The sequence below is a fragment of the Vicugna pacos genome, chromosome 3 (assembly GCF_048564905.1).
Source record: "Vicugna pacos chromosome 3, VicPac4, whole genome shotgun sequence".
Lineage (NCBI taxonomy): Eukaryota > Metazoa > Chordata > Mammalia > Artiodactyla > Camelidae > Vicugna > Vicugna pacos.
In genome coordinates, this window is record NC_132989.1 from 88,237,999 (window position 1) to 88,265,285 (window position 27,287).

Sequence of the window (27,287 nt, forward strand, 5' to 3'; positions counted from 1 at the left end):
GGAGGTAACCCCACTGCAAGTCAAAGAACATCCTGGAGGGTGACTCAGTTTTTCAAGGCAGCATTTCTAGGTTGTCATGAGGTTCCATTTTGTCAGTTTACTGGAGTTCATCATTTCATTGTTTTGGATAGTAAAGATTAAAAATAACAAGATTTTTGAAGACTTTAGGTATATAAACTAGGAACCAAAATTTTAATTTCTGTTGAGTTATATGCTTATACCCCGACTCAGCATATTCACTCCATAGAGGCAAACCACATGAAAGAGAAATTGTAATGAGAAGGTTGCTTAGTGTGCATGACTGAGAAATACAGGATTTCGTTTTTAACGATGTAGCCAAAGAATGTCTGAGGTACACACCTCCTCAGTAGGAAGTAACACCTTCCACTGAGGGCAGCAGCTTGGCCTTCTGGGCCAGAGCGTCTTCTCTTCACACCAAATTTAGTTTTTAATGCTTTCATCCTTTACCAGCATCTTCCCATTCAGATTTTCCTGCTCTTTTTAAAGGATATGTTAGCACATCCAATCAGAGCCTGTCAAGTATTGCTGGCTTGAGAGATACCCTCTTGTGGATGATTTTCATGCTTTTTCAATGATCCATTTGTTGTTCGTTTTATAAATTAACTCCCAGAGGGATTCTCCGTGCTTTCAGTGTTGATAGGCTCCTCTATGTTTGATCCCATGTACGGAGTGCCAGTACAGCCCTGTGGTTGAAATTGTAGGCACTGGAGCCAGCCTACAGGTGTACAGCCTGATTCTGACACTAATTATCTTTGTCACCAGGCTCCAGTTACTTATCATCTCTATCTTTGTCTTATCTATACTTATCATCTCAGTTTCCACAACTGTAAAATGGGATAATAGTATCCATCTCATTAAAGAAAAGTGCAGAGAATGGTGTTTGGTGAATAGAAACTATACACTGAACAATTTATTATTCATTATTATTATTACATCATTATTGCATCATTCAATAATAATCATAATGATTATTATTTCCAGAATTCTTGTGAGAAGACTATCAGTCCATCTGAATTATATTAAAACCAACCCTTCTGAACCTTAGACACTTTCTCAGAACTCACTACCTCAAGGAAGTAAGCAGTAACGCTTTCCTTCTAAGAAAAGATCTTTACTGTATCAAAACCTTATCCTTTCTTGTCATCTTTTACTCATCCAGTCATTTAATTAATATCTATTAGGCAGTCTATAACATGCCTGAGACTCTTGTAGGTACCAGGGTACAGACGCTCCAAGAACTACAATCTAGAGTTCAGCCTTTTCATGACAATTTCTAAGGTTATTATTGTCATAACTAGTACAAGGAAATGCCTAATCTTCTAATGTAAAAACTCAAATCATTGACTTACCCTGAAATATCATATATAATAAAAAGTAGTGCTATTTTTCTAGATTATGTTCACACTACTTCCTTGATAATGTCGTTTGATTCCTACATGACTTCAATATAAATACAGGATGTGGAATATTCTCACTATGCCTTAATGGTTCAAAGATAAATAAGTTAGTTGTCTTAGAAATACATCTCTTTGCTTATACATCTTGACAATTACCTAGGTCAGTATATGCTTTTCCTATTGGTTCCAAGAGTTAAATTTCAGGAAGCTGGAAGTACAGTATTGGAGTTCATCATGTTTATAGCTTTCTGTTCTCCCAGGAAAAACAAGAAATCCATTTTGTTGACCTTCAGACATGGTGCTCTGCCATGCTGAAAAACAAAGTGTTTATAAGACAAGAGCTAAATTTAGATTTAGGAGACATGAGTTTCTACCTATAAGGGAGTAATAGGATTTTGAATTAACCTCCTGCCATAAACAACTAGAAACTGGACAAAATATAGGAAATAAATACTTCCATTCTTTCAACAACAGAGAACACAACACTGTGATCTCTGAGAGTAAGGAAACAAAAGAATGAGAGCTGCAGTTACCCAAGGCTTCTGCTTACAGAAAACTTCTGAAGTGTAGCACAGTGAGGGGAAATCAGATAGAGCCTGGAGGCCTCCCTGAGTGAAGAGGCAGCTAGAATTTGCAGAGCATTTGCAGGAGGGAGTTATGCGGCAAAAGGGTTACAGAAATGGGCACAGGCATCTTCTTGAATATTTGATTTAAGACCAAGTTTTGTATGCGTAGAATGAAACCCCAAGAGGCAAGGCGAAAACAACTTCAAAGAAAAGAAAACTTTCCCGGCAGCTAGACCAGTGTATAATTTCCAGAGTCCACAACAGGGCCAGTAATTGTTGAAATTCCCACTAACCAGGGTAGAGAGGCCTCTTTGAATACTCAGAACATTTACTAGAGGCCACCTAAGGGTCACACCGTAGAAGTAGGGCTAAATTAACCCTTGGGGAAAAAGCTCCTGTAAAGCCATCCTAAAAGAACTTGAAAATAAGCCTCAAGAGGATAAAATTCATCCATGAGTAGCCATACTACCTGCCAGAATGAAGTCTAATGCCCTTTACTGGAATACAACAAAATCCAGTACTTAACAATGTAATAGCCACCATCCATTAGATTTAGTTTAACCATAAAATTATTTCAGGAGCTATATATGAAGTCATTAGCACTTTTACCAAATTCCTGTCCTGTTCTCAAGCACGCATTAAATCTATACTTTCAACTTTACCTTAAAATTAGGTCACACTCGGCCCTCTTTCCTTATATGATGCTCTAGGTGTGACAAGACTAATGCTCCAGGTGCGACTACTGTGCCCATAGGTGTGACTACTCTGCCCAGTGGGAACTTCAGTTCAAACAGGAAGCAGAGATTGGAGCCAATCCTCATTGGATGTATCTCATAAGAAATAACATTTTTTATCTTAAGCCTCTAAGATTTCCATTGGTTGTTAACCTCAGTATAATTTAGCCAGTCTTTACTGATACATTGAAACTAAGTTAATAAAAAAAAAGAACAATTACAAAATTTCTAAACTGTAGGAAACATTAGCATTTATGATTTATTTCAGCTTTTCCCAGATCTGTACCAGTGTGTATAGGAAACTTTGAATTAAATGAAGTTTACCATTAAGTGAGTTACTTATAGCCAATACTTCTTCAGATTCTTTATCAGCTTTGAATTCTCCAGTTAAAGTCTATGTGATAAATTATGTTTCCAAATTTATTGTCCATTAGAACTTTTTTTGCCCCAAAAGTCTCCAGCACGAGTACTCTGAGGAACATCCTTTTGGGAATGTTGAAGTAGTCCAATGCCCTCATTTTCCAAATAAAGTGAAACCTCTAAATGTATAAATTAACAGATAATGTATAAATTGCACAACTAGAACCCAAGTCTCTTAATTCTCAGGTTTTTTTGTTTTTTTGTTTTTTTGTTTTTTTGTTTTTGCTTTTTGTTACACACTGCATGCAGTGCATTACAGGAAAGGATTAAGATTTTATTTTTCCTCATGAGATAACTGTTTTCCAAAAGAAATGATAATTGAAACACTTTAAGAAAGTTTAATCTCTCAGAATCTTAGATTTGCACTCTTTTTCTTAGATGAGATGGAGGACAATTGGGAATAATTATATTTTGCCGTATGTACTTCACAGGAGTTAATCTACATTGATAGAGGTAAAGTATCAACTTAAATGAAATTCAGATAAGTCACATTAACAGTTGAGCTCATTTGAGATCATTTAAAAGCTGAAGGCTCCTTTCAAATGCTGCACATCAATTTGTCCTGAGCTCCTTCAAGTGTGACATAAATGCCACCTTCAGAGTGAGGCCTTCCTTGAATTTTTCCAGAAGCAATGGCACATCCCCACCCCAGCTACTAGCTTGGGAAACTCTGTTTCCCTTTTGCGCTTGACTTTCCTTCATAAACGTGTGATCTGACACACTACGTATTTTCTGTATTTATTTGCTTACCGCCCGTCTTGTTCCCCAGTGGAACGTGAGCTCCTTGAGGTCAGGGGTATTTGTAACCGTTCTCTAAGGTATTCCCAGCACCTACAAATGTGCTTGGCGTATTGTAGTCACTTGGTGAATATTGGTTGAATTTATGGATAATTTTTTATTTGTTGCATGTAGCTCATATGAACTTGGGTATAATTGTTGACATTCAAAGGACGCAGCTTTTTGATGCTGATCATGAAACGTTGCATTAGGTGACAGGTAATTTCAGCTTGCTAAATCTAACCAGATTTCAGGTATTCAGAGAACATGCAATACAAATAGACTGACAATTAAATTAAGTTTTCTGGAGCATGACCTTGAAAAACATGTAGAGTAGATAAAATTGACCTCTAAGCTCTCTTTTAGGTAAAATATTTCCAGTACCCTCCTACCCACTCCTGATTGCTCAAATTCCCTTATTTCTGAAAACCACTCAATTTATCCTCTTAGGAAGCACTCCATTTTTAACACATTTCAAAGCTCCAATCTGCTCTACATTTTGTCTGGTCCTGGTCCTGGCCCTGGCCCTGGCCCTTTTTATTCCTCTTTTCTCGTAAATAGAGCTAGAAAGTCTCATCACCTTGTTCCCATAGTCCGTACAGATGTGCTGGGTATCATGACCTCTGTCCCCCTTAGTAAACTAGTGAGGATGTATTTATGGACCACTGAGTGACAACATTATCCTTAAAACCACTTCAGTGGGGGAGAACATATGTTTAAACTCCTACTCTACTCAATGTTTAGGAAGGGTTGGAATAGAAAAAAGGAAGAGAGGAAGGGAATTTCATTACAAGATTGGGGCAAGCATCTCTGTCTCGAATGGTGTCTAGGATCGTCTTCTATTCCTAAATCTAGTTTCCGAGCAAATAAAAAGTTGATTATCCAAAAGCAGATGGACAGGAATAGTTTCAGAAAGTCATTCTGTTTACCCTCCCTGATTGTAATACATATTCTGTGAACATCTATCTGTGTCCAGAGAACAGTGTACATACTAAATATAAACCCTTGGAGATTCTGAGAGTGAAAGAAAGACTGGGGCAAGGTGTAGACCTCTCAGAAACTGCGTTTCTCTGGTGGATTCCATTACCGTGTGAGTTAACTGCCGAAAATGTGGTTGCGGTAAAATGTCAAAAAGTCATGGTTTCCTTCCTCGATGTCTTTTTAAGATTTTCTCTTTCTCTAGAGAACCTCTTGTCTTGAATTAGAGAAATTCTTTATTTGGTATAAAAGTGTTTCCACTATCAAATTTATGACTTCTAATTAATTCATTTTGCTGACTGCACTCTTTCGAGAAGATCATTTCCTTTTGAATGCAGGCAGCAACCTGAAAGATGACACATTTTGTCTTCTTTCTACACCCAAATGTAAACAATTATGATAACCTCTTGCTATGTGGGAGGCGGCTGTCTAGTGTGATCATTAAATTACAGCTCCTGTATTGTTTCTCTTTGGTTAATGTTCATCCTAATTTGATAGACTAAATTGTATGTGAGGCGGAAAATTCCTATTTGTACTTACAAAATATAGTTTAGCAAATTGCTCTGTGACACCATTCATTTTATTTCATGAACATTTGTGTTGGAAAATGAAGACAGTTCTTTTTATTAGTTGTGCTGAGTTCTTCTGTATAAAGAGACCAAAACCTTTCATATATTATATTACATATTATATTCATATATTATATTATATGAAATTATACATATTAGCCTTATTAACAAATACAGCTAAGGGAACTAATGAGAGTTATTTCACCCACTTCACTAAGAGTAAATTGATCTGTAAAGGTTAGTAACCTTCATCAACATCACACATCATGTTAAAGACAGACTCAAAGACAGAAGTTGCCTCCTACAATTCCTTGGCCCACATTTTGCCTGCTGGATCACACCTGGATCCAGCTACAACTCTTCCAAATGGTGGCTTTTTGAGGCAGACTGCCTCTGAGACCTGGAGAGTTTCTTTTATGTCATTTCCTCCTTTTTACCTCAATGTCTGCTTGGTCCGTGGTTAGCACATGCCTGCCCCAGCCCTTCCCAGGACACAGCAGTTGTTAGCATTGTTCAAAGGGACATGTATGTTCTGGCAGTGCTACTGATCCTGAGGACCATGATTCATATTTTACTGCTGCCTTACTGGGTTGCTTTTATTGGTGGTTTTATTGCCCCCATCTATTTATTCAGAAGGTGTCATTTTGCAAGTACAAACATAAAGATGAGAAAGCAAATGAGGAAAAGAAATAGACCGTGTGTGACTTCGGAATGAGTTTAACAAACTGTATATTTCAGGTTTCCAAATGTATTTCCCTGAATGCCCTCCGACATCCACGCCAGGAAATAAGTATATTGTATAAATAGAATCAGAGACCATCAGAACCAGAAGGAATCTGAGAATTAACCTGTGAAACACTGTCACTGTACAGGTGAGAAACTGAGGTCGAGAGCAGGTGAGAAACTGATTTGCCCAGATTCACATGGCTGGTTCAGATGTGAAGAGAAGCCAGCTCTTTCTCCACAAACCTACTTTGCACGTTTCTGTGCATCTAAGAACAGGTGCTCGGTTAAGTCCTTAGTGATTGATAGCAAACCCATTGGCTGTCTGCACTTCATTGAGCAGTGTGCCATGGGGACAGAGAAGGGGAGTTCTGAGGAAGGAAAAGATTATTTTTTTTTTCCTAAAAGGGAGTTTTGTTCATCTCAGTGTTGTTGGGCTAGAGTCCTGGAGAGCTGGAAAAAGCCAAAGGAGCTTATGAAAAATAGGAGGTATTTTTTCTGTTTTCTTAGATGCTTTTACAAATATCTCACAGGAGATAAGACTCTTGGTTAATAATACTCAATCTATCTATCATGAACTATTTACTAACTGTATAATATGTATGCAGCCCTATATTCCAGAAAAGTGAGGTGTGCCAGGAAAATGGGGCTTGAAATCAATGGGGTTTTTTTCTTTTTTTTTTCATATTTCCATTCATCATCACATTCCCAGGTTTCTTGTCTGGAAAGTGGGATAATAACCTCACACAGCCTGGTTAGAAGAACCAAAGTTGAAATTGAAGTTATGTAAATTAAGTAATTGTCAAGAATTGTCAAGCTGTGATTGCTATGTAATCAATTTTTATTATTTTTAAAAATCTTTTAACTTAAAAAGAAATGTATATTTATAAAGGTGCAGGGTACAGAAGTGTCTAAGGAAAAAAAAGAATATATATTTGAATATTACTTCATGTGTAGTTAAATTGCTGGGGCTCCTCACTTGGGTCTGGACCCTTTTTGAAAGCGAATTGTCCATGACTTTTTTAAGAGACACCTCACAAGGTTGTCAACAACTCCTTTTCCTCTTAGAGCATCAGCTCTGAAATTTTCATTTCATACATCTTATCTCTCATGTCCTATAAAACTTACTAAAAATGGTTATCTACATTTTTTCTCTAGTTAGAAATGACCATTTTCATTCATTGATCTTGATTCTTTTTTATTCCATGATGTTTCCTATGGGAATTAGTAATGTAGTTTTCAGTGTTTTGTAGATTTCTACCTGTCAGCTGGCTACCCAATCTAACAGTAGATCATAGGCATCAAGAAGATATTGTGGAATTTTTAATAAAATATGTATTTTTAAATCACCAACTTAAAAATCAGTGACATTAAAACAAAAATAGGCTCTTTCATTTTTCTACTAGAAATTGCTTTTAAAATTAATTTTTTAAAGTAATTTATTTTTAGAGTTTTGTGTTTTTTTAATGGTGGTACCGGGGGTTGAACCCAGGACCTCATGCATGCTAAGCATGTGCTCTACCACTGAGCTCTACCCTCTCACCCCTAAAGTTACTAGATACTGAGTTTAAAGTCATTATCTTAGAAGTAAATTTCTGTCCATTTTAATTAATTGAAGCATTTAAAACCAGATGAAAATCAAATATTTTCCATTTTGAGTTTTTTTAAATGAGTATTTTATTAACTTGAAATTCAGTATCAAATAGTTTATATTTTAAAATTTCTCTTCAGATGTATTTTTTAGTTCTCCAGTAAGTCTCGTTTACCATATCATAAATTATATATATGTCTGTGTACATGTGTACATGTATCAAATATTCTATACTGAATTTTTTTTAAAAAGTTAGTTTTATATATTACATATATACATATGCAATACATAAGATATTTAGGTTAGTATATACATAACCATAATACACATGTATACACACACACATATAGAGAATGAAGACCCTCACAGGACAATCTCTGAGGCTACAGAAATGAATCACAGAACACAATATGCAATGTTCTTAGATCAAAGGCAAGTTAAGTCAGTTTTCAAGCTGTAACTGTTACACAATCAGATTTTATTACTATCCAAAAAAATTCATTAAAAAGTAATGTATATTATGTATGTAATGTTTTCATTTTTTGTTTGCTCAATATTTGGGGCTTTTGAGGACTTTATTTGCTAATTCTATTTCATTTAATTCAACAACAGGTGTCTGATCTCTACTACAAAGGGCAATCCCTTATGTATCTTACAACTAACAAACTCGACAATTTTTTTAAAAGTTTGTTTTTATTACCTCTGTTCTACACACACACACACACACACACATACTTTGTTTAGCTTATTTCTTCTTTAATTTTGCTGTTTCTTCTCATAATGGCTACTGTAGCTCTGCTTTGTTTGGATATTTGCTCTCTTCAAACCTTCGTTGGATGTTTCTGCAGCTCACAGCCCCTGGTGCTATTCCTGAATAGTTCACGGAACTGTCACTATGTGGGAATTGATTGGGAGTGCATCTGTAGCTTGGCACTCAGAGGGGAAGTACTGCCAAGCAAGTCATCAATATTTGCCCCCACACAGCTGGCTTATCTTAAGTCCACACTAACATGCTCTGTCAGAAACGTCAGTGAGGATGCATACTGAGGAGGTAGGACTCTGCCTTCCCGTATTTTTTTCCTTTACCTCTCCTGGTCTTAGGAACAAGCCCCACAGAAAAGAAACCTAAGATATAAGCAAGAAGACTAGAAAAATTAAACCATGCTCTATCATCACCAGTTGATGTGTCTGTAAAATTTTGGAGCAATTGCTCTGTTAGTGACTTCACTGAGGGTAAGCCTCCCAGAGGCCCTGGTCAAAGGAGCACAATGGCTGCAGCTGCATGAGGCTGGGTGGTTTCAACTTTCAGGCAACTGTCTGAACATAGTATTTTTATTTCCGTGTATATCGCCTGAGTTTCAATCTGAATAAACTCTTAAGACTCGAAGCAAACCTCAGCATACTAAGAGTTAGGAACGATTCCATCTGAAACCAGAAATCACCCACAACGTGTGCAGAAGGTGATCCAGGTTCGTGGAGAGACATTCATGCCATTTAACGAAAGTGAGCGGCAAGTTGGTAATTTTTTTAGAAAAAGTGGCGTGTTTTGCTTGGTTTTGGATTTCACTGCCACGGTTGTGCACAGATACAACTCCGACTATGGGTTTTATTAAGGGAATGTGTTTGTTCTTCACCAAGTTTGATCACATCCACTTTTGGATTGAACTTAAGGGAATAAATAGCCATCGTGTCAAAAACCTTGGGAGCAAAATCAGTGTATGTGTTAAGAAGAAAAAGCAGTCTGGTGGCCCTTGCAGCAAACAAATTCAGGGGAAATCATGCTCAGAAAGTGAAAACGAGTCTTGTACTCTGGGTTTGTACTTCTGCGCGTGAAATATTAGACACCGCAAATAGAAATTAAGCCCTAGGTTTTCCCCTCAATTTGAGTTCCTATTTGCTTACACACATAAAGAAACAAGAAGATGAAAGGTCAATGTATGAGGTTATTACTAGGGCTGTGCTCATAGCATTATAAAAAGTAAATTTGAAAGAAAAAAAGAGAAAGTTTTACTACTTGAATGTATTGCCCTGGGCTTTGTGTTGCGGTGGTTGTTTTATTGATGTTGATGTCGCTGGTTTCCAAAGTCCGTATTTGAAGCCTGGACACGTAATGCAGGGGTCTTTTAAAAGTTGGTGTTTATCTAAGGGCTTTATAAGAGCAGATTTTAAGAATCTTGTTCTGTTCTAAGTCTGAATATTTTAAGTTCCTCTAGTTCCATCAGCTAAGAGATAAGTAGTTTAGAAGGTAACTGCTATGACCAGTTTCACTCTATGCAATCAGAATAATTATTAAAACATGACATGGAAATTTATCTCATTTCAAATTTGGAATATCTTTAAAAGAAAAATTACTGAATTCAGCACGTCTTTTCAAAGCTCATTTGTTCTTGAGTGTTGAAATGCATGGTTTGGTTTCAAATATAGCAGCAAGGCATTAAATGAAGATTATGGAATCACTAAATTAAAAATGATCACTAATGCTTAAGCATTCTAGAAAGTCATGACTAGGGGAAAATGTGAGTATTTTAGTGGGTATTTACAGTCAGTCTTACAAAGGCCTGTATCAACTGAGAGAACTCTATAAAACTAGACATTTTGTCTTGGGACATAAACACATTTTGAAATTTTTAAGTATCTTATACAGAGAACAAACAAACTGATTTGGATTTGTGTAAGGATTATGTTTGTAGGAACACTAAACAGTACACTGAAGGATGAAGGTAATTCATACGGAAACACTTTAGAATATAAATACTATATCCAGTTTTAAAACATGCATAATGCACTGTACTCATGATTCCATGATAATCATATTCGCTTGCAGCCCTGATTCTTTCTTCACCTCCCATTCTCCTAATCACGGTACCATAGAATGAGAAGCACATAGCCTAACCCCTTCACTTTACAGACAAGAAAATAGAGCTAAAATAAAATTTAAAATACAATAGGGCAATCCAGTGGGAAAATTCTCTAAGCAGTTAAGAATAATATGCTTAACATGGAGACCTTGATTTCTGTCATTCTCCTTTGTGATAAAAGTAACTCTGCTATGCCGGAAATAAATCAGAAAGTACACCCTGAAAGTACAAAGACAAGGAAACAAATAAGGAGTTGTACATTTAAAGGCAATGCAAAACCAATGCAAGGGATATTTTTGCTTGTATTACTTCAGATTTCCACAAAATTAAAGAGCAACAAGTTTGCTGTGAGGAAGCTGAAATTCCAGCCCCAGTGTTCCCTGTCATATATCTGTTGATTGACTGATTTATGCTCTGTTGGTCTCTGTTTCCTTACCTCTAAAGTGGGTGTATTAATACCTACCCTGCCTGTGTGGCAAGGCCTCAGCAGAGATCAAATAAGACAATGGATTTGAAAGGCTCTGTAAATTCCAAAGCGCTACAAAATGACTGCTGTTAGCGTTGGTGCCACTTATAAATCTGTATTGCTTTAGGTCAGACTTGTTGCCAAATGACACCAAATTGAGATTCTGGAGGATAGCCAGTTGATAAACACTGAAACGAAGGTATGCTTTCAATAAGTCACACCTGTAGCCATTCCTCACTGTTCAGCTGACAACGGGGCCCCGCTTCGCATTACTTGGCAAGCCTCACTTCTTCAAAACCCTCTCTGGAACAGCGTAAGGCTGCCAAGGCCCCCGTGAGTCCTCAGCATGAACACCTGTCCTCTACCTACCTTCTGTTTTTCGAAGCTCTTTGCTTTCTCATTTATATATTATTTTTCAATTGCGTCTCAGCCTTGCAACCTAGCACTACACAGTCTGGGCTTTTGAAACAAGACAATAACAATATAAAAGAGTAAAGGCAGCGAGTTCTGTACTGAAAGAGCTACCTCGGTGTAGAGAGTAAAGTCTACAAAAAAGCAGATCACCAATGCTTGTCAGAATGACAGGGAGGAGACGCTAATATAACTGGACTCTTGGCTTACAAAGGAGTTAAAAATGAAACAGCGCCAGCTTAAAATCAATATGAAATTCTATAGGCAGCCTTTACAAAGAAATCAGGGCAGGCATAATATGATCTCGGCGGCTCACTCTTGGGAAGAAACGATCACTCCATCGTGCAGCTCTAAGCTAAATGCAAAAGCCAAGTTCTCCTGAAAGCCCCCCTAAAATGGAATTACTGCAATCAGGCATGGTGGTCAGGAGGGCATGGATGAGATTGATGGGGTTATCAAGAGACAAATAAGAGCGTGCCTATACAAATTGCTGAACAGAAAAGAAAAACATGTTCACGTAGCGTGTTTTTCTTTTTATCATTAACAATTTTCTTTCGAAGGACAGAATCAGATTTCTACTTAACCTACCAATGGGCTTTCAAATACACAGGCTCAATTAAACAAGAACAGGAAGGGCGCCACCGTCCTACTCAGAATGTCTCCCATCAACCTGAGTCTGTTTTCTGAGTGATGGTCACAAGCTGCCCTTCCTTTCAGACTTTGGGGCACTACTATGGCCTCTCACAGCTTGTCTGGGCTGTCCCGAGTATAGAAAAGCAAAGAAAGGAAATATCCACTTCACCTAGATGTATGCAAATATATTAAAAAAAAAGGCTTCAATGTTAATCAGAGACATTGAGAAGTCAAAGAATTGACAATTTTGATTTTTTTTTTATCAGTTTCCTTGGTATAAAGGCTTTTTGAATGGTTGAAGCTGCTCCTTTGAATGGAGACCTTCAAACATAGACTTTTACTGGTAGGAGAACCCCAGAGAGTGCTCCAACCTGGATTCTTCATTTTATAGCTAAGGAAACGGAGGCCCACTGAGGCTGCATATGTGATTTCAAAAAGTTAACACTGGAGCATAGCCAGGAACCTGTATCTCCCAGTTTTCTTGTCTCAGCCCAAAGTTTTCCTCCTCCCTTGCCTCTTGTCCAGAGTTAGCATAATTCTAGGCTCACCAATAAACAATGACCACAAAGGCTTTGGGTAATTAATACATCTCTAGATAATATTTATAGAAATGATCAACCAGAACCATATTTCTCACTGGTAAAACTTGTGAAATGAAGGCAAATTTTTTAAGGAAGAGAGGGGTAGAAAGTTTTCCACATTAAAGTTTAACTCCAGATAGATATAATCTTGAACTTATTTTCAAAGAGGTCCAAGTTTTATTTCGTTATTTGAAAACATAAGCTCTTGTCAAATTTTGAAGTGCTTAAAAATATTTCTTTGAAATGATCTCGGGATTCCAAGGCTGGACTGCCACTTATGCCCCATTCATGCATGTTTGTCAACAAAGACATCAAGAGGACCTAGAGAAGTAGCTTTAGCTGATGCCTGAATTAAGAATGGATTCTCTTCCATTCCAGATACTTACCAAAGAGGAATGTCATCACAGGGGTAATGTTGAGAGCCAAATGCCATAACCTTTTGCCTTGATAAATAAGTCAGGATCAGTATTCCTGGAACCCCTTTACTCCTAGAAAAGGGGATGGGGGGAGTAATCAATCCAGTTTCTTGTTTCTGCTCTCACAGCCAAAGCGCAACTCGATCACCTTCCCTTTCTTCTAAGTCTCTTCGTCTGGTAGCTGAGGCCTGGATCGGGGAAGACTGTTGTCAAGAGGAGAGAAAACATACATGGTGAAAACACATGAACCCAGAGAAACCCACAGTGGAGCTAAAAACCTAGGGAAGGTAATCAGCATCCTACTGAATAAGATATTCCCCAAATTAGATATTGGGGATTTATTTATAGAGGGTTTCCCACGACATCTCCTACTATTTCATTTTCCCTGCGTTAACCTCATTTTCACCCATACCACCAGTTTTAGGTATGACAGCTCTACTCTTTTGGAAGTGACATATTATGATACATTAACGGAGTAAAACCAACAATCAAATTAGCTTAAATTGGACAGAAAACAATATTCAGTTTTACACATTTTCTAGAACTGAAGAACACATTTCTTTTAAGTCTTCATTCTAAAAGCTGTTTATATCATAGTTAATATTTGTGATATATGACTTGAGAGAGATGAGTGTGTTTTTTTAATTGCAGCTTCATTTTTTTCCTGTAAAGATGATTTTGATAAGTGATCTTCTTTGAAAGTTGGGAACCGAGAGGAAGATTAATCTAGCCCGGTAGAGGAACTAAAGTGGCAAAAATTGATTAAGGCATTAAAATATCTACAGTACGTCTAGAAAATATGAGCTGTCTCTAAATGGTCCCAGTAAATCACGAACCAAACTCAAAGGAAGCAGTTAAGAGTAGCTTCCCTGAGTAATAGAAAAGTTTTCAGGGTAAAGTATTTTGAAAGTGTCATTTTATTTTTATATACTGTGTAATCAGAGAGAAATACTGATACAGCTACAGCCCAGTATTTTCTCTCTGGCTTTTCAGGAAAGAAAAATATCCTTGATGCACAAGTAATATTTATAATATAGATGATCATATAAATATTGCATCTACATACATATAAACACACAAATACATTTTATATCACTGGTGGCCAATTACGTGATGTAATTTAAGGAATCCTTCAAAATCCACTACCCACAGAGGTTGCCTCACAAGCTCCCCATCCTGCTTGAAGCTCTGAATTTTGTATTTCTCTTCTAGGCTTTAGAAATGTTTTCTAATTCATTCTCTTGAAAAATAATGTTACTTGAGGAATGGCAATTAAAAGGATTTGTAGGGACAGGCAAGGCAATTAGCATCCCTTTTTATATTTGCACATTTGCCATACTCATTTGCTATGATGCAAGAAACAAATGAAATTTGTTTTCGGAAGTGGGAAAGGTTTGAAACACATTTTTTTTTCATGAGGCAAAGGAGTCGTGTATGACCTCACAATGGCAGTCCAGAGAGAAAGCAGAAAATTTGTGAGCGTTTGGGAGATTTCAAAGTAGGTCAAAGCAGCCTAAAAATAGAATTGAAATCAGAGTTTTCTCACTCAAACTGGGTTCACAGTGGCTCTCTCAAATCTTTTGATTTAACGCTTCCTTGGACTCATATAAATGTTGCCACATATTTCTCAAAAAAACTATGCTAAATATCTTAGCCCTCTTCAATCTCAATATACCCCTCCTCTCTTTCACTCTGAACATATTAGCTTATTAGTTCATCATTTACTTTCCTTAGAAGAACAAAACCATCACAGGGAAATCCTCCTTCATATTCAGGGCTCAGCCCCACTTCCAGAGCTCCCCTTGTTTCTTTATAATGATCTGGTCCCCTAGTGCCTCTCAGAGATGCGACCTGTTCGTTATCTCCTAGCTCTTCCTCATGGTGAACCTCTCCCTCTTTTTCCATTGCCCTCAATACCATACTTTGGAAAAACATTTTTTCTTTTTTTCATCTTTTTCATGTTTTTCTACTCCATCTTGAAGTTCTTCTCCTTTTCACTATGCTTTTTTCTCTTCTTTTCCTGCTAGACTTCTAAAATACTTGTCTCTGCTCCCACTGCCTTCTATCCAGTATTTCCATCCTGGCTCTGAAATCTTCTTTCCCCACTTGCTAGTCCAAGAAAACTAAACAAAATATTTGACCCACGAGCCAATTTTATTGAATATTTAATAACTACTTTTTGTATGTATGAACTTCTTCATAAAGTGGATATGCTAGAATCTCCCTATTAAGTTCGTTCTGTAACACTGATGTGCCCAAGTCTCAACATTTAACAGGAATAATAAGCTCAGAAGTTTCACTAGTCTGAGATGAAATGAAGTTTTTCTCTAACACTGTATGTAACCTTCTATCATAGTGCAAAGAATTCAAAGCACTACGCTCCAACTGTCTTCTGAGGGAAGTTCCTCCACTAACCACACCTCAGCAGATCTAGGCAGGTCCAAACGTGCCCTGAATGCTCCACTTTTCATATGTGAGATACAAGGCTGGTCATCCCATCTCATGACATCGCCTGCCAAGGAGCCAGAAATACCATGGTAAAGAAAGCAGGATATACTCTCAAGCAAACTCAGCAGAAAATGCATTATGTTTCTAAGTAATGTATTTTTTAATGGGTCATAGAAAAACCCAGTGGGAAGTCCTCGGATTCAGAATTATCTACCACAACCATAGAGCTTTGGGGCCATAATTGCCTAAAGAATAATTTCAGTAAGAGGACATATGGAGGCACAAATTTTTCTGGATGGCTGAGTGCCTTATTTCTCCTGAATCTATAGCTATTTGACAATCTCTGTATGCTTTACAGATGAAAGGATGATGCCCGGCTAGAAGCAGGGAGACACATGATATACATATGGCATACATGGTATATCTATGTAAGGGTTGCCCAAAAAAAAAATCCTTTGCCTCCTGAACTATTTGAATTCTCTTCTGAATGATGGACACCTACCTGTTCCTGCAATCTTATTTACACGGCTTCCTCAGGAATAATTTGTTAAAATAGAAATAATGTTTACACTGCTCAGGTAACCAAAAGGAAACCCTTTATTTCACAAGCTGCATACATAAGGGCTCACTGGATCCAATATCAAAGCTTTTTACTCTTTACCAACTTTCTGCTCACTAACTAGCCGGTCTGGGCTCTCAGTCTAATCTCCTGTGTGAGCAGCAGGAAGACTTCAGGCACAGCTAACCTACTGATCACTCCATCCCCCTTTTTACCTCACTGAGAAAATACTTAAGAACAATTGAGATATTTATTTCTCTTTCATCAATCTTTGTTTCTCTTTCTAAATCTATAGATGAGCCAAAATATTGATAAAATTCCCATTCTATTAATTTTCCTGAAAAACTTTCTTCCTAACACCAACATCATAATTGAAATAACTAGAAATCGGTTATCTACAGAAGGTCAAGTTCTCTCCAATTATCTAATCAGAATGTCTTCATTATTCTTACACGTGAGCTTTTCTGTGAACAAGCTAATATCATTTTTTGAAAAATTAGGTATGAACATTCCTTTCATAACCAATATAAAGATAAATATTCTCTCTGCACTGGTAATAGCATAGAGGCATATGCTTCAGGGTCTAAGTCCCTTAATTCAGAATTCTTCTTAAGAAGTTCGTTCGCTTGTTGGTTATTTATAGTCAAAAAGAAATGTTCAACATCAATGATGCTAAAATCACACTGACTGCATCTCCTTCCTTTTATCACCAGCAGCAGCAGCAGCAGCAGCATCTTACCTTTGTTTGGTTTTCGTGACAGTCTGTTTGTCCAGAACACGTTGTTATTTTGCCTATGTCTGTACTTCAGGTTTGAGTCATTTTTACCTAAGTAATCCATTACTAGCTCAATTAAAATAGCCCAAAGCAGATGTGTTTTCAGAACTGACTAAGAGCACACATCTTACTTGAGATACTGCAAACTTTAAAATCTATTGTGTGATCAATTATTTTGTCCAGTTATATTGCTTGATTATCTCAATACTAAAGGGTGGACAATCTAAACTTCTAAAAGAATATTCTATAAAAATAGAAGAATATTGTATAAAATCATCATTCCAAACCCCCTCAAATGGCCCTCATTTTTATAAGAGAACACATGGTGATCTTCCACTGTCATATGAGGTAATTCCAGTAAGGATATAAGAGGAATTAACAAAAGCTTCTTCATTGGTTGTACTCTGAATCAACTGCTTTTATAAAAATAACTTAATTACTTTTACTATACTTAATATTTTATCTATTGTTTTCTGATGTGAGTTCTAACTTAAAAATCGTGACTTTTTAAGAAGTATTTCCTGTGTGTCACCTCAAAGACCTTTTAGACCAAGGTATATAACTAAATCACTGATAAATTTATCTTTATAGTAACTGAATTCTGTCCCAAGCCAATTCTAAAAGCTTAGAGTTCTTTGAAAATAACTGAATACCTGATTTAGTAGTAGACATTTCTATAAGAAATGCGAAGGAAATGTATTTGCTTTCATATGCACATGTCTGCAGAATACATACATGCTGTCCATCAGTAAATATTAAAAATTATCATGGCAGATTCTGAGTTGCTTGATTAAAATTCAAATTCATCTTTCTCTTGAGCATTTATATTCAAATAATGTAAATATTAGCTCATTTGATGTTGTCATTAGGATATTTTAGCATTGCCATGCACTCTTAGGAAAAAAAAATAAGTTTTTGTTGACCATCATGTTGAAAGAACGTACACTGTGAAAGAAATGCATCTGTGAAATCTTTGAAACTCGATGGACAAGCCTGCCGGTGACGCACGAGGACATTCTCCTTTCTCTTTCCAGCACATTTTGTTTATTTTCAGAGCAGGTGTTTTATTGCCATTGGGGGAGGGGGAAGCGTCTGGAAACAGCCTCATCACAGACAAACAAATCAGCACCACCACACTGTCAGTTCCAGGAAAAGAGATGGTGTTTTTTTTCCCCTCTTTGTCTTAAAGATCATCTGGTAACCTAAGAGACAATGTTTAACTGGGGGCTTTATACTTCCTACTAAGTAGGTACCCGGGGTGGAGGCAGGCAGAGGGTGTCACCTCACAGGAAGTGCTACTGTTAGATTTGGTCATTTCTCTCCCTTTGTCTCTGGGATGGCTCGGGAAGTGCACTGCCCCATGTCACCATATGCAGAGTGTATCATATGTCATCAAAACAACTGCTAGTCCTGGGTGATGAGAGCAGGATACTTAATTGCTGAGGCCTTTTCATCTGTTCTGAGTTTGGGCTGGCCCACACTGTATGATATAAGCAGAACGATACATAAGGCAGATTTGCTCCCACCCCCATCACACCCACCTCCCCACACCCCAAATCCTATGCCACTACCCCATCCCACCCTACCCCCTGTGGCATCAGACCTTTGACTATATTTCTGTAAGAAATTATTTGGGTTTGGCCTCTCTTAGAGCCAAGGTCTCTCACTTCCAGCAATCTTCACAAACGGCTCATTTTATTAAAAACACATTAAGACAAACATACAGAAAACTTTAAAAAGTCACTGATGGGTGTTTTTATGATGTTCGGTTGGTAAGACAAACTTTGCCAATTTTGACTTATCAAACTTGATGGTAGGATGAAAGATGTCCTTCTCTATCTCTCATCTTCCCCCATCAACTACACCTGCAAAGTGAATGAAAGAGGTCGTCTGGTTTAGAATGTACAGTTCTTTATTTAGTTGAGTAATGAGGAAGACTTATATTGAGAGGTTTTTGTGGTTGATTTGTTTTTTGGTGGGTTGTTTAGTTTCAGGGTGTTTTGTTTGGTTTTGTTTGGTTTATTTATTTATTTATTTTTGCTTCTGCCACTGAGCTGCCTGCACTGTGAACAATCTTAGCACAGAGGTTGAAAAAAATACAATAAAGCTTTGAGAGTGAAAATTGCCCACATGCCTCACGAAAGGTTCAGGCTGGTAATGACAAGAAGACACAAACCAATTGTTTATTTTTGTCCTGCCTCCAGCAATATTTTTAGCTTACCACATATCTTTTTCATATGGATGTGATTTTTCCGCAATGAAAAATATATGCTAAGAAGAAGAATGTCTGCAATTAACTAAAATAAAAGAGCAAACTCCCCATGTGCTCCATGGTGCAATAAAGGCAAAGGGGCTCTTTGTGAAGAGACATTGCTCCAGGAAAATTCCTTTCTCTAACTGTGATGCATTTGCTTCTATTCTGCATCGTGAACCTCCTGAAAATAGAAACTTTATGTTTAATTGATTTATTTGTAATGAATCTGGCTTGGGGTAAAGACTCTTTGAAGCTGATTGATTACTGACTGCAACAAGCTTAAGATTTCATACCACAACAAACCTTTTTGTACTAATAAACAGTGGGACAATAAAGCTCTGGGGCATGGTGTTTCCCTTCACATTAAAGTGAGGATTTGCAACTTAAGTATGTGAGGGACATAGTTTATGTGCTCCCAAGAAGCAGACATAATGAACTATTTCTTTTAATGGCAGATTATCCCTGTTTCTATTTCCTGGAGTGAAGACCTCGCAAATTGATGTATCTGTCCTCTGAGGTTTTCAGAGAGGCATTATGGCATTTTAAAATATTAATATGAGAGTACATTTAGCTGAAAGTAGCTAGTCTAGGAGTCTCATGTGGCTGCAGTGCAGGTCACCAGGGACCTCCTGTCTCTCAAGGCAAATGATTTACTCTAAGTGTATCATTAAGATACACTTTTTGGGAATTTATGATGGTGCTTTTTCACCAAGTTATACCTTTTCCATAAAAATTTAAGTATTTTATGCTATTTTCCCTCACTCTGATTCCTTAAAAACCTGGTCAGTGTCACGGGCAAATTGTAAGTGCTACCTCCTTCACTGCCACTGTGGGTTTGGGCTGAACACTGATTAACTAGGACTGGATGTCACATCTTGTTACAACTTTGCAGAGCAGAAGACTATCCTAGGAGATTTGAAAAGAACGACAATTATTCCTCCAATAAGGAAAGAGGGGTGGGGGGGTGGAGATATATCCAGACTCAATGCTTGAGTTGGATAATAGAAACAGAGAACTAAGAATCCATATATAGATGCCAAAGAAGCAATTCAGGAAACTTCCTGTGACTATTAATCTTAAAAATAATCTCCGTATACTTTTAAAGTTCCCTTTGAAGTAGCAGGTGACTTGGTTTAGCCACCACCACCCTGCTCCCCTCGCTTTTCAGATTTAAAAAAAAAATGATAAGAAATTGGGAGATGGCTAAGTAGCATATCTGAGGCAGAGAGAGAAAAGGACTCAATCCCAGGTTCTCTTGCGTTGTTTATTATTCGCGATGATCATTAGATGTTAAGGCCGGGCTTGATAAACAAAAGTAAGCTTCTCTCCACTGCCGTGAGACAGGTTGGGGTTTAGTCTGGATAGTTTAGTGACGCCTTGAGTAATCTTTTTAGTCATCGAAATAATTCAAGCAAACGTGATGCCTTCATCATGTAGGTCTGTGAGGGGCTATCCACAAGCGTACCTCAGTGTCTGCCCTCCATCTGATTCTGAAGTTACTGCGGCATAAACACACCCCCGTTCTCTCTCATCTTGTGCCCCTAGGCACTGTGATGTTGTAAGGACAGCCAGAACAGAAGTGTCTGTGGTGCACGTGCCTTTGTGTGATCATGGAGGTGAGTTTTCAAACTTCTACCTCTAAAGATATGATTCGATTTAAAGACTAGGCTCAAATGGAGAAATCTTTTAAAATAGTAATGAAGACTCCAACTTAGAAAGTCCTGATTTTTTTTTTTCTGACAAAGGACAAACCATTTAGTTACTTTATTTAGATTAGAAATCCATCGTCAATTGGAATAAAGCCAACATAACATCACAGCAGTAAATATCAAATTCCGTCAGTGCGACTCTGCAGGGCTCCCTGTGACCGGACGATCATCTCACTAATGATAACTATCAGCAGCAAAGGAACTAGTGAAAGCAGCAGAGGCTTACTCTTCAAGCAACATCTCTTAAAATAGTCTGCCTGGTTCTATTAGCATGTCTCTGAATGCTGTTTACAAAGGAACATTACAAACTTCCTTGAGTACGAAGACTATGAGTCCTGTATATGCGTTCTGAAAACGTTTTTCAGCTTACCTATAAATTGATGCAAGATCACAAAAATGATGAATGAAAAAGAAAATACTCTTATTAAATGACAAAACCCTGTCTGTGCTGTCTACAAACATAATGACCTCAGTTGACTCTTTCTATTGGATATACACAACTGTCAAGACAAAGATGTTTTTAAAAAATGATTGAGCGATGCAATTATATTAAGTGGCAATAACCTTCACTTTATACAGAAATTGGCTTTTCCTTATAGGTAGAACATGAAGTTTGTATTGTTTAAAATGAGATGGTTAATTGTAAGCTGACTCTGGAGTGAATATTCAAAGGATTCTTATTTAAATTTTTACTGAAGGCTAATATGATCTTAGGAAAACAAAGATTTATATTTCAAAATCTAAACCAGTTGAATGTAATCATCAATGTTTGCAAAGAGCTGTCAGCATCTACTCACTAACCAGATTTCACTACTTTCTGTCTAGACCAGATTCACCTAATACTTTATTGATAAAAACATTTTGTATTTATATCTTAATTCTCATTTAGAGAACTTATAAGGCTTCGCAGACATTACCTCATTCAAATGTTCACAATGCGTCTATGAGGTGACAAGCATTATAAATGTTAATGATGATAAAATATCAATATTTATATAGCGACTTTTTTTTCATCAAGTTCAGAGAATTTCTGTTAGATGTGTTTTTTCACTCCTCACAAAACCAAAATGATGTCGATTAAAAGCAAGAATTATTGATCCTAAAGTACATGTGATTTTCTTCACGTATGTTGCTTTTGGAAAACGGCAGGAAGTTAGGAGACACACTGAGCCTATGGAATTGACAATACCAGGATTTGGTTGGATTTATTTGAATAATATTTGAAAAGCATCTTTATGGATATATCCTTATTCCTTCGGCTGCTAGCAAGAATTATGTTCTTAATGATGCCTCCTTGCCTGAGTTAGTGTGTTTCCTTGAGTACCTGCTACTTTTCTCACCCGCACTGTACATGTGAAGTCAGAAGACTCGGAGTGAGGACCCACTAGGCTTCATCTTAGTTTTTGCCTTAGTGAGATCACTGAACTTTCCATAGCCTCACCTTCCTCACATAAAAATGGGAATACAATAGTTGCCTTAGTTCCCAGCAAGATTGTTTGGGACACCAAACTGGACAGTATTTGGGAAAGTGAGTTGTGCATCGTGAAACACTTCTCAAATGAAAGTTATGTGTATATGTGTAATATTATCCATTACCAACAAATAAATAATGAAACTGTAATGAATTTCACTTCTGTTATTCATATCATCACAATTGATATGCTGAACAGAACTAACTGGTTGAAAATACATCAGCGTTTTTAAATACTTTTATTTTAAGATGCAGGATTGTAACCTACTGAAAGAGCTCAATAGGTTATTGCAAGAATCAACTGATACAAAGCACAGAAAAGAAATCTGTATTTTGTAATTCTAATCGTTATATTTCGGTAGTAACTACATTAATTTATTTGATTTATATCTTTCCCAAAACACTATAAATATTTTCCCCCAATGGAAAAAGTCATATCAAAACTTATCTGGCTTTGTATTTTACAACCAACATTAATTTCATCAAAGTGCACTAATGAAAAGGGCAAAGTTCAGGAAATTTGAGGAGATTCGGTTGTATAATGCTCGCTACTCCTCGTTACGATAGAAAGTTAAAGATCATCAGCAGAAAACGATTTGTTAAAATCAGTGTTCCCTTATTTTCTTAGACACTGTGAAATTATTGTAACATAGTTTACCCTCCTGTTTTTCTTATTTTTTCTTGTCAGTGCAACAAGCATTAGACTTTTAGTTTTTAATGAACTGCATCTATCACTGGATGGGTGAGTCATCTAGTCTTTTTCCCCACAGTTTCCTTTTGAAAAAAAATCTCTTCAAGGATAGTCTCATTTGTGTCTTACGTCATTCAGTTATGTATAGAATTACTCTTTGCAAAATTGAATAAAACGTCCAAATATAAACACTATATGCTTATAAGGAACTATAAAATCATTTAAAATGATACATTTTTAGCACAAATGTAGATTCAGTGTTTCCTAATTTACTTTCAATAATGTAAGTACCTATGTTTGCTTAATTGAAGCTTTTTTGTATTTAAATGAACAGTTGCTTCATCACATAAAAATTATTAAATCATCTAATTTCCCCCAATGTTAGGAGGTAACCTATCTATTGTTAATTACCATATTCTATCAGGGTTTTAGAAGCAGTTAAAAGGTGGAGAATCTCAAAATTGAATCAAAATGAAGTGTTACAATTGCAGAAAGGAAGAAAATTTCTGTCTTGACTTTTACTTTAGCATGTTAATTTTTTTAGTGATACTGTTTTTGGAAAATAAGCCATAAATAGAATTCCAGTGTTCTTTATAATGCATCTGTACCTGCTAAGCCAAACTTGGCCTGCATAACCCTTTGTTTACATTTAAAACCTAAATCTATTGCCTGTTCTCCTGACCAAGAATCTACATGATTCATATCCCTTTTAGAGAGCCACCTAAAAGTAAAACCAAAAAAAAAAAAAAAAAGCAATTATAATCATTATTGGTAAATGGGCTCTGATGAATTATACCTGAACTTCCTGGAATTAAATTGTTAAACAAGAATGATTTAAGATAATTCCCAATCAAATGAGACAAATGGTGGATTCAACTGATGAATTTCTTACCAGATTGCCACACCTAATAGCTACTCTGGGTGCAAATTACATTTGAGTCATTTTTCTCATACTGGACAGAGAGTTCAGGTGAAAAGGATTAGTAGTTTTTGTTTAGTTCTGAGCCAGTTAAATGAGTGTTATCCAAAAAAGCATACTGGCCATGACAATCTGTCATCTTAGCTTTAAAAAGAACATGAAAGACAAATGTGCAAGTGGACAAAATTACCTTCTTCATTCATAAGAAAGGGATGGGAATGGCGCTAAGCATTCACAGATCAAAGTGACATCTACAGCTTATTAATAAATCTTATAACTTTGTAAAGAGAAACATTTCTTCACATGGACTCCAGACACTAATTCAAGAATCATTACATGATAGATAAGGACCCTTGAAAGTACCAAGTGGCCAGAGAATAAATACAGAAGGAAGGGTGACAATGCCTAAGTTATGAGATGCTCTAAAATACCATTGGAAAAAGAGATCTTATGTTATTAATTCTCCCATATCTACCCTTAGGCAAGTTGCCTTGAAAACACTATAACTAGGTCACTTTTTACTGTTTATTTTAACAAATGGGTAGGATTGCATTAGCATAGGACAAAGTATAAATATTGATTTGAGAACCTAGAGGATACAATAAAACAGCAACCTTTCTAACCCTTTTAAAGAGATCTAGTCATAAATAAAGTTCTTCTCCACTGTATTTTTTCCAGAAAAACAATTGATACATAATTCATCCATAAAGCATCTTCATCATTATCTTTACTGATCACTACCCCAATGTCCTAGTCTTACTAACATTACAGCATATAGATTGCATTTGTCTACCCTTCTCAAAGGGGTGTTTTACCATATTCGGCAATCCTGCTTTATTTATGGTGCAATCTATAAGGGCAACTTTTAATAGTTCCACATGAGCTGAGTGCTAAAAGACAGAGATGACAAATGTTAGTATATTCTAACCATGATAAAAATAAAATCAATAATTGTGCTTTTGGAATCAGGAAAAATAACATTGAACTATTCCAGGTCATGTCTTGTTCATTTATCTCCTATATTTCTATACAAAAAATAATAATAATCAAGCAAAGAATATTCATATTCTATAACTATAAATAATCATGAAATCTTTTGATTAAGCAATCTTTATTTAAGTGAATAAAATATATCACAATATTTTCAGTGACAACACTACAGACACATATGTGTATTAAACTGTCTTAGGCACTTTCTTTGAGGACCCACTATGCACCAGACATTAAGCAAAGTCCAGAAAGCATAAGACAAATAAGATATCATCTCTGCTCTTTAGGAATTTACAGTCTCACTGTTGGACATGATGCTTAAACAAATATTTACACTACTGCTCCAGTCGGCAAATAGGTAACATGTCATCCCTGACTCATCTCTTCCTCTTACAGGTCACATCCAATTAATCAGCAAACCCTATTATCTCTACCTTCAAAATGTGTTCAGCCACTTCTTGCCACTTTTACTTCTACCATCTTGGCCCAAGCTACTGCCAAGTCTTACCTGGATTATTGTAATAGTCTCTGTCTTAAGTAAAGGCATCGCTAATAACAGGTTAGAAGTTACAGGGCCACTTAAAATGCAGCCTGGACCAGCAGCAGAGCCCTTTGCTGTCCTGGGTCCCACTCCAACTTAGCAGCTTTTCCTTTCACACGGGAGATGGATTGGGGCACTGTTCCCAAGAATAAAATATGTGCTCTCTAGAACCTGCAAAGCCTGTGCTTCCTTCTTCTAATTTAGAGGGGATGTTCTGGTGGGTACCAGACCTCTGCACCCCTAAAAACTTTACTGATGTTCAGAATGTCTATCAGCACCCTGTGCAGCACATAGGTCTTACCAAGGCCTCTAATGTACCAGTGTTCACCAGTTAACAAAATATTAGCAACATAGTGGATCAATATGATATTCTGTAGAATGTCCAAAAAATCCAGACCCCTGGACCATAATATGGTCCCCCTGTGGACCATATTATGACAGACAGCAGGAGAGACAACATACCCTTGGAGCAAGACTTCCTCATATACTGTTGTCTGACCCAAATGGATACAAGCTGTTTCCGATCTCCGATCAAATGATTTCCTTCCTGATAGGCACGGAGAAGAACCATACACCATGTGCTTGAGGTTGTTTTACTATATTTAAGCAAATTTGCCATATCAGCCACAGCATTTCCAATAAGAACTTCTACCTGGCTGAATCTGCGGTACACCACTGTCACCCACCAGAATCCATCTGGTTTTGTAGGAGCCAGTCTGATAAATTAAAGGGGTATGTGATGAGAAACACTTCTGCACTTATCTTAAAGGTGTTACTAATCTCTCCCATTCTCCCTAGGATGTGATCTTATTTTTTATTTAGTCTACTGGCTGGAGGAGAGGTAGTTTTCACAGCTTCTACCTGGCCTTCTCCACAATGATAGCAAAAATGTATTCGATTATTTGTTTATGTATATATATCATATGTATTATATATGCTAATATATCCTTATGTATGCTTGTATATAAGTGAAACAAATCATTGCAATGATACAAGAAAGGAATTATGATTATTTTGTTATTAGTATATTACATACCCATGGACTGGTATAATGTTATTTGAAAGTGGACTTGGATTAGTTATAACTGTATGTTGGAAACTCTAAGGCAACCACTCAAAAAAGTCAAAAAATAAATATAACTAATATGCAAAGAAAGGAGAGGAAATGGAGTCATTTAAACTGATTTATTAAAACCAGAAAAGCTAGAAAGAGGGTGGGAGACAAAAATAGGAGCAAAGAGCAAGGGCGACAAGTAGAAAACAGTAATGAATATGGTAGATACTAATTCAGCTACATTAACAATCACTTTGAGACTCTGTGGCCAAAATTCACCGATTAAAAGACAGAGACGGTCAGAGTGGATCAAAAAATCATGACCCAACTATATATTGTCTACCAAAAACCCACTTTAAATATAAAGACACAAGTAGATTAAAAGTAAATGGCTGGAGAAAAATATACCACGCTAATACTAATTTAAAGAAAGCAGGAGTAGCTATATTAATTTCAGAAGTAGCAGGTTTCAAAGTAAGGAAAGTTATCAGGAATAAAGGGCATTGCATAAAGATGAAGTGTCAATTCTTCAAGTAGATATGACAATTCTTGATTCTGTGTATGTGCCTAACAACAGAGCATCAGACTACATGAGGTAAAAACTGAACTGCAAAGGAAACACATGAATCCTCTATCATAGTTAGAGACTTCAACACCCTTCTCTCAGAAATGGACAGATCCAGCAGGCAGAAAATTAGTAAGGACAGAGTTGAACTCAACAGCACTATCAATCAA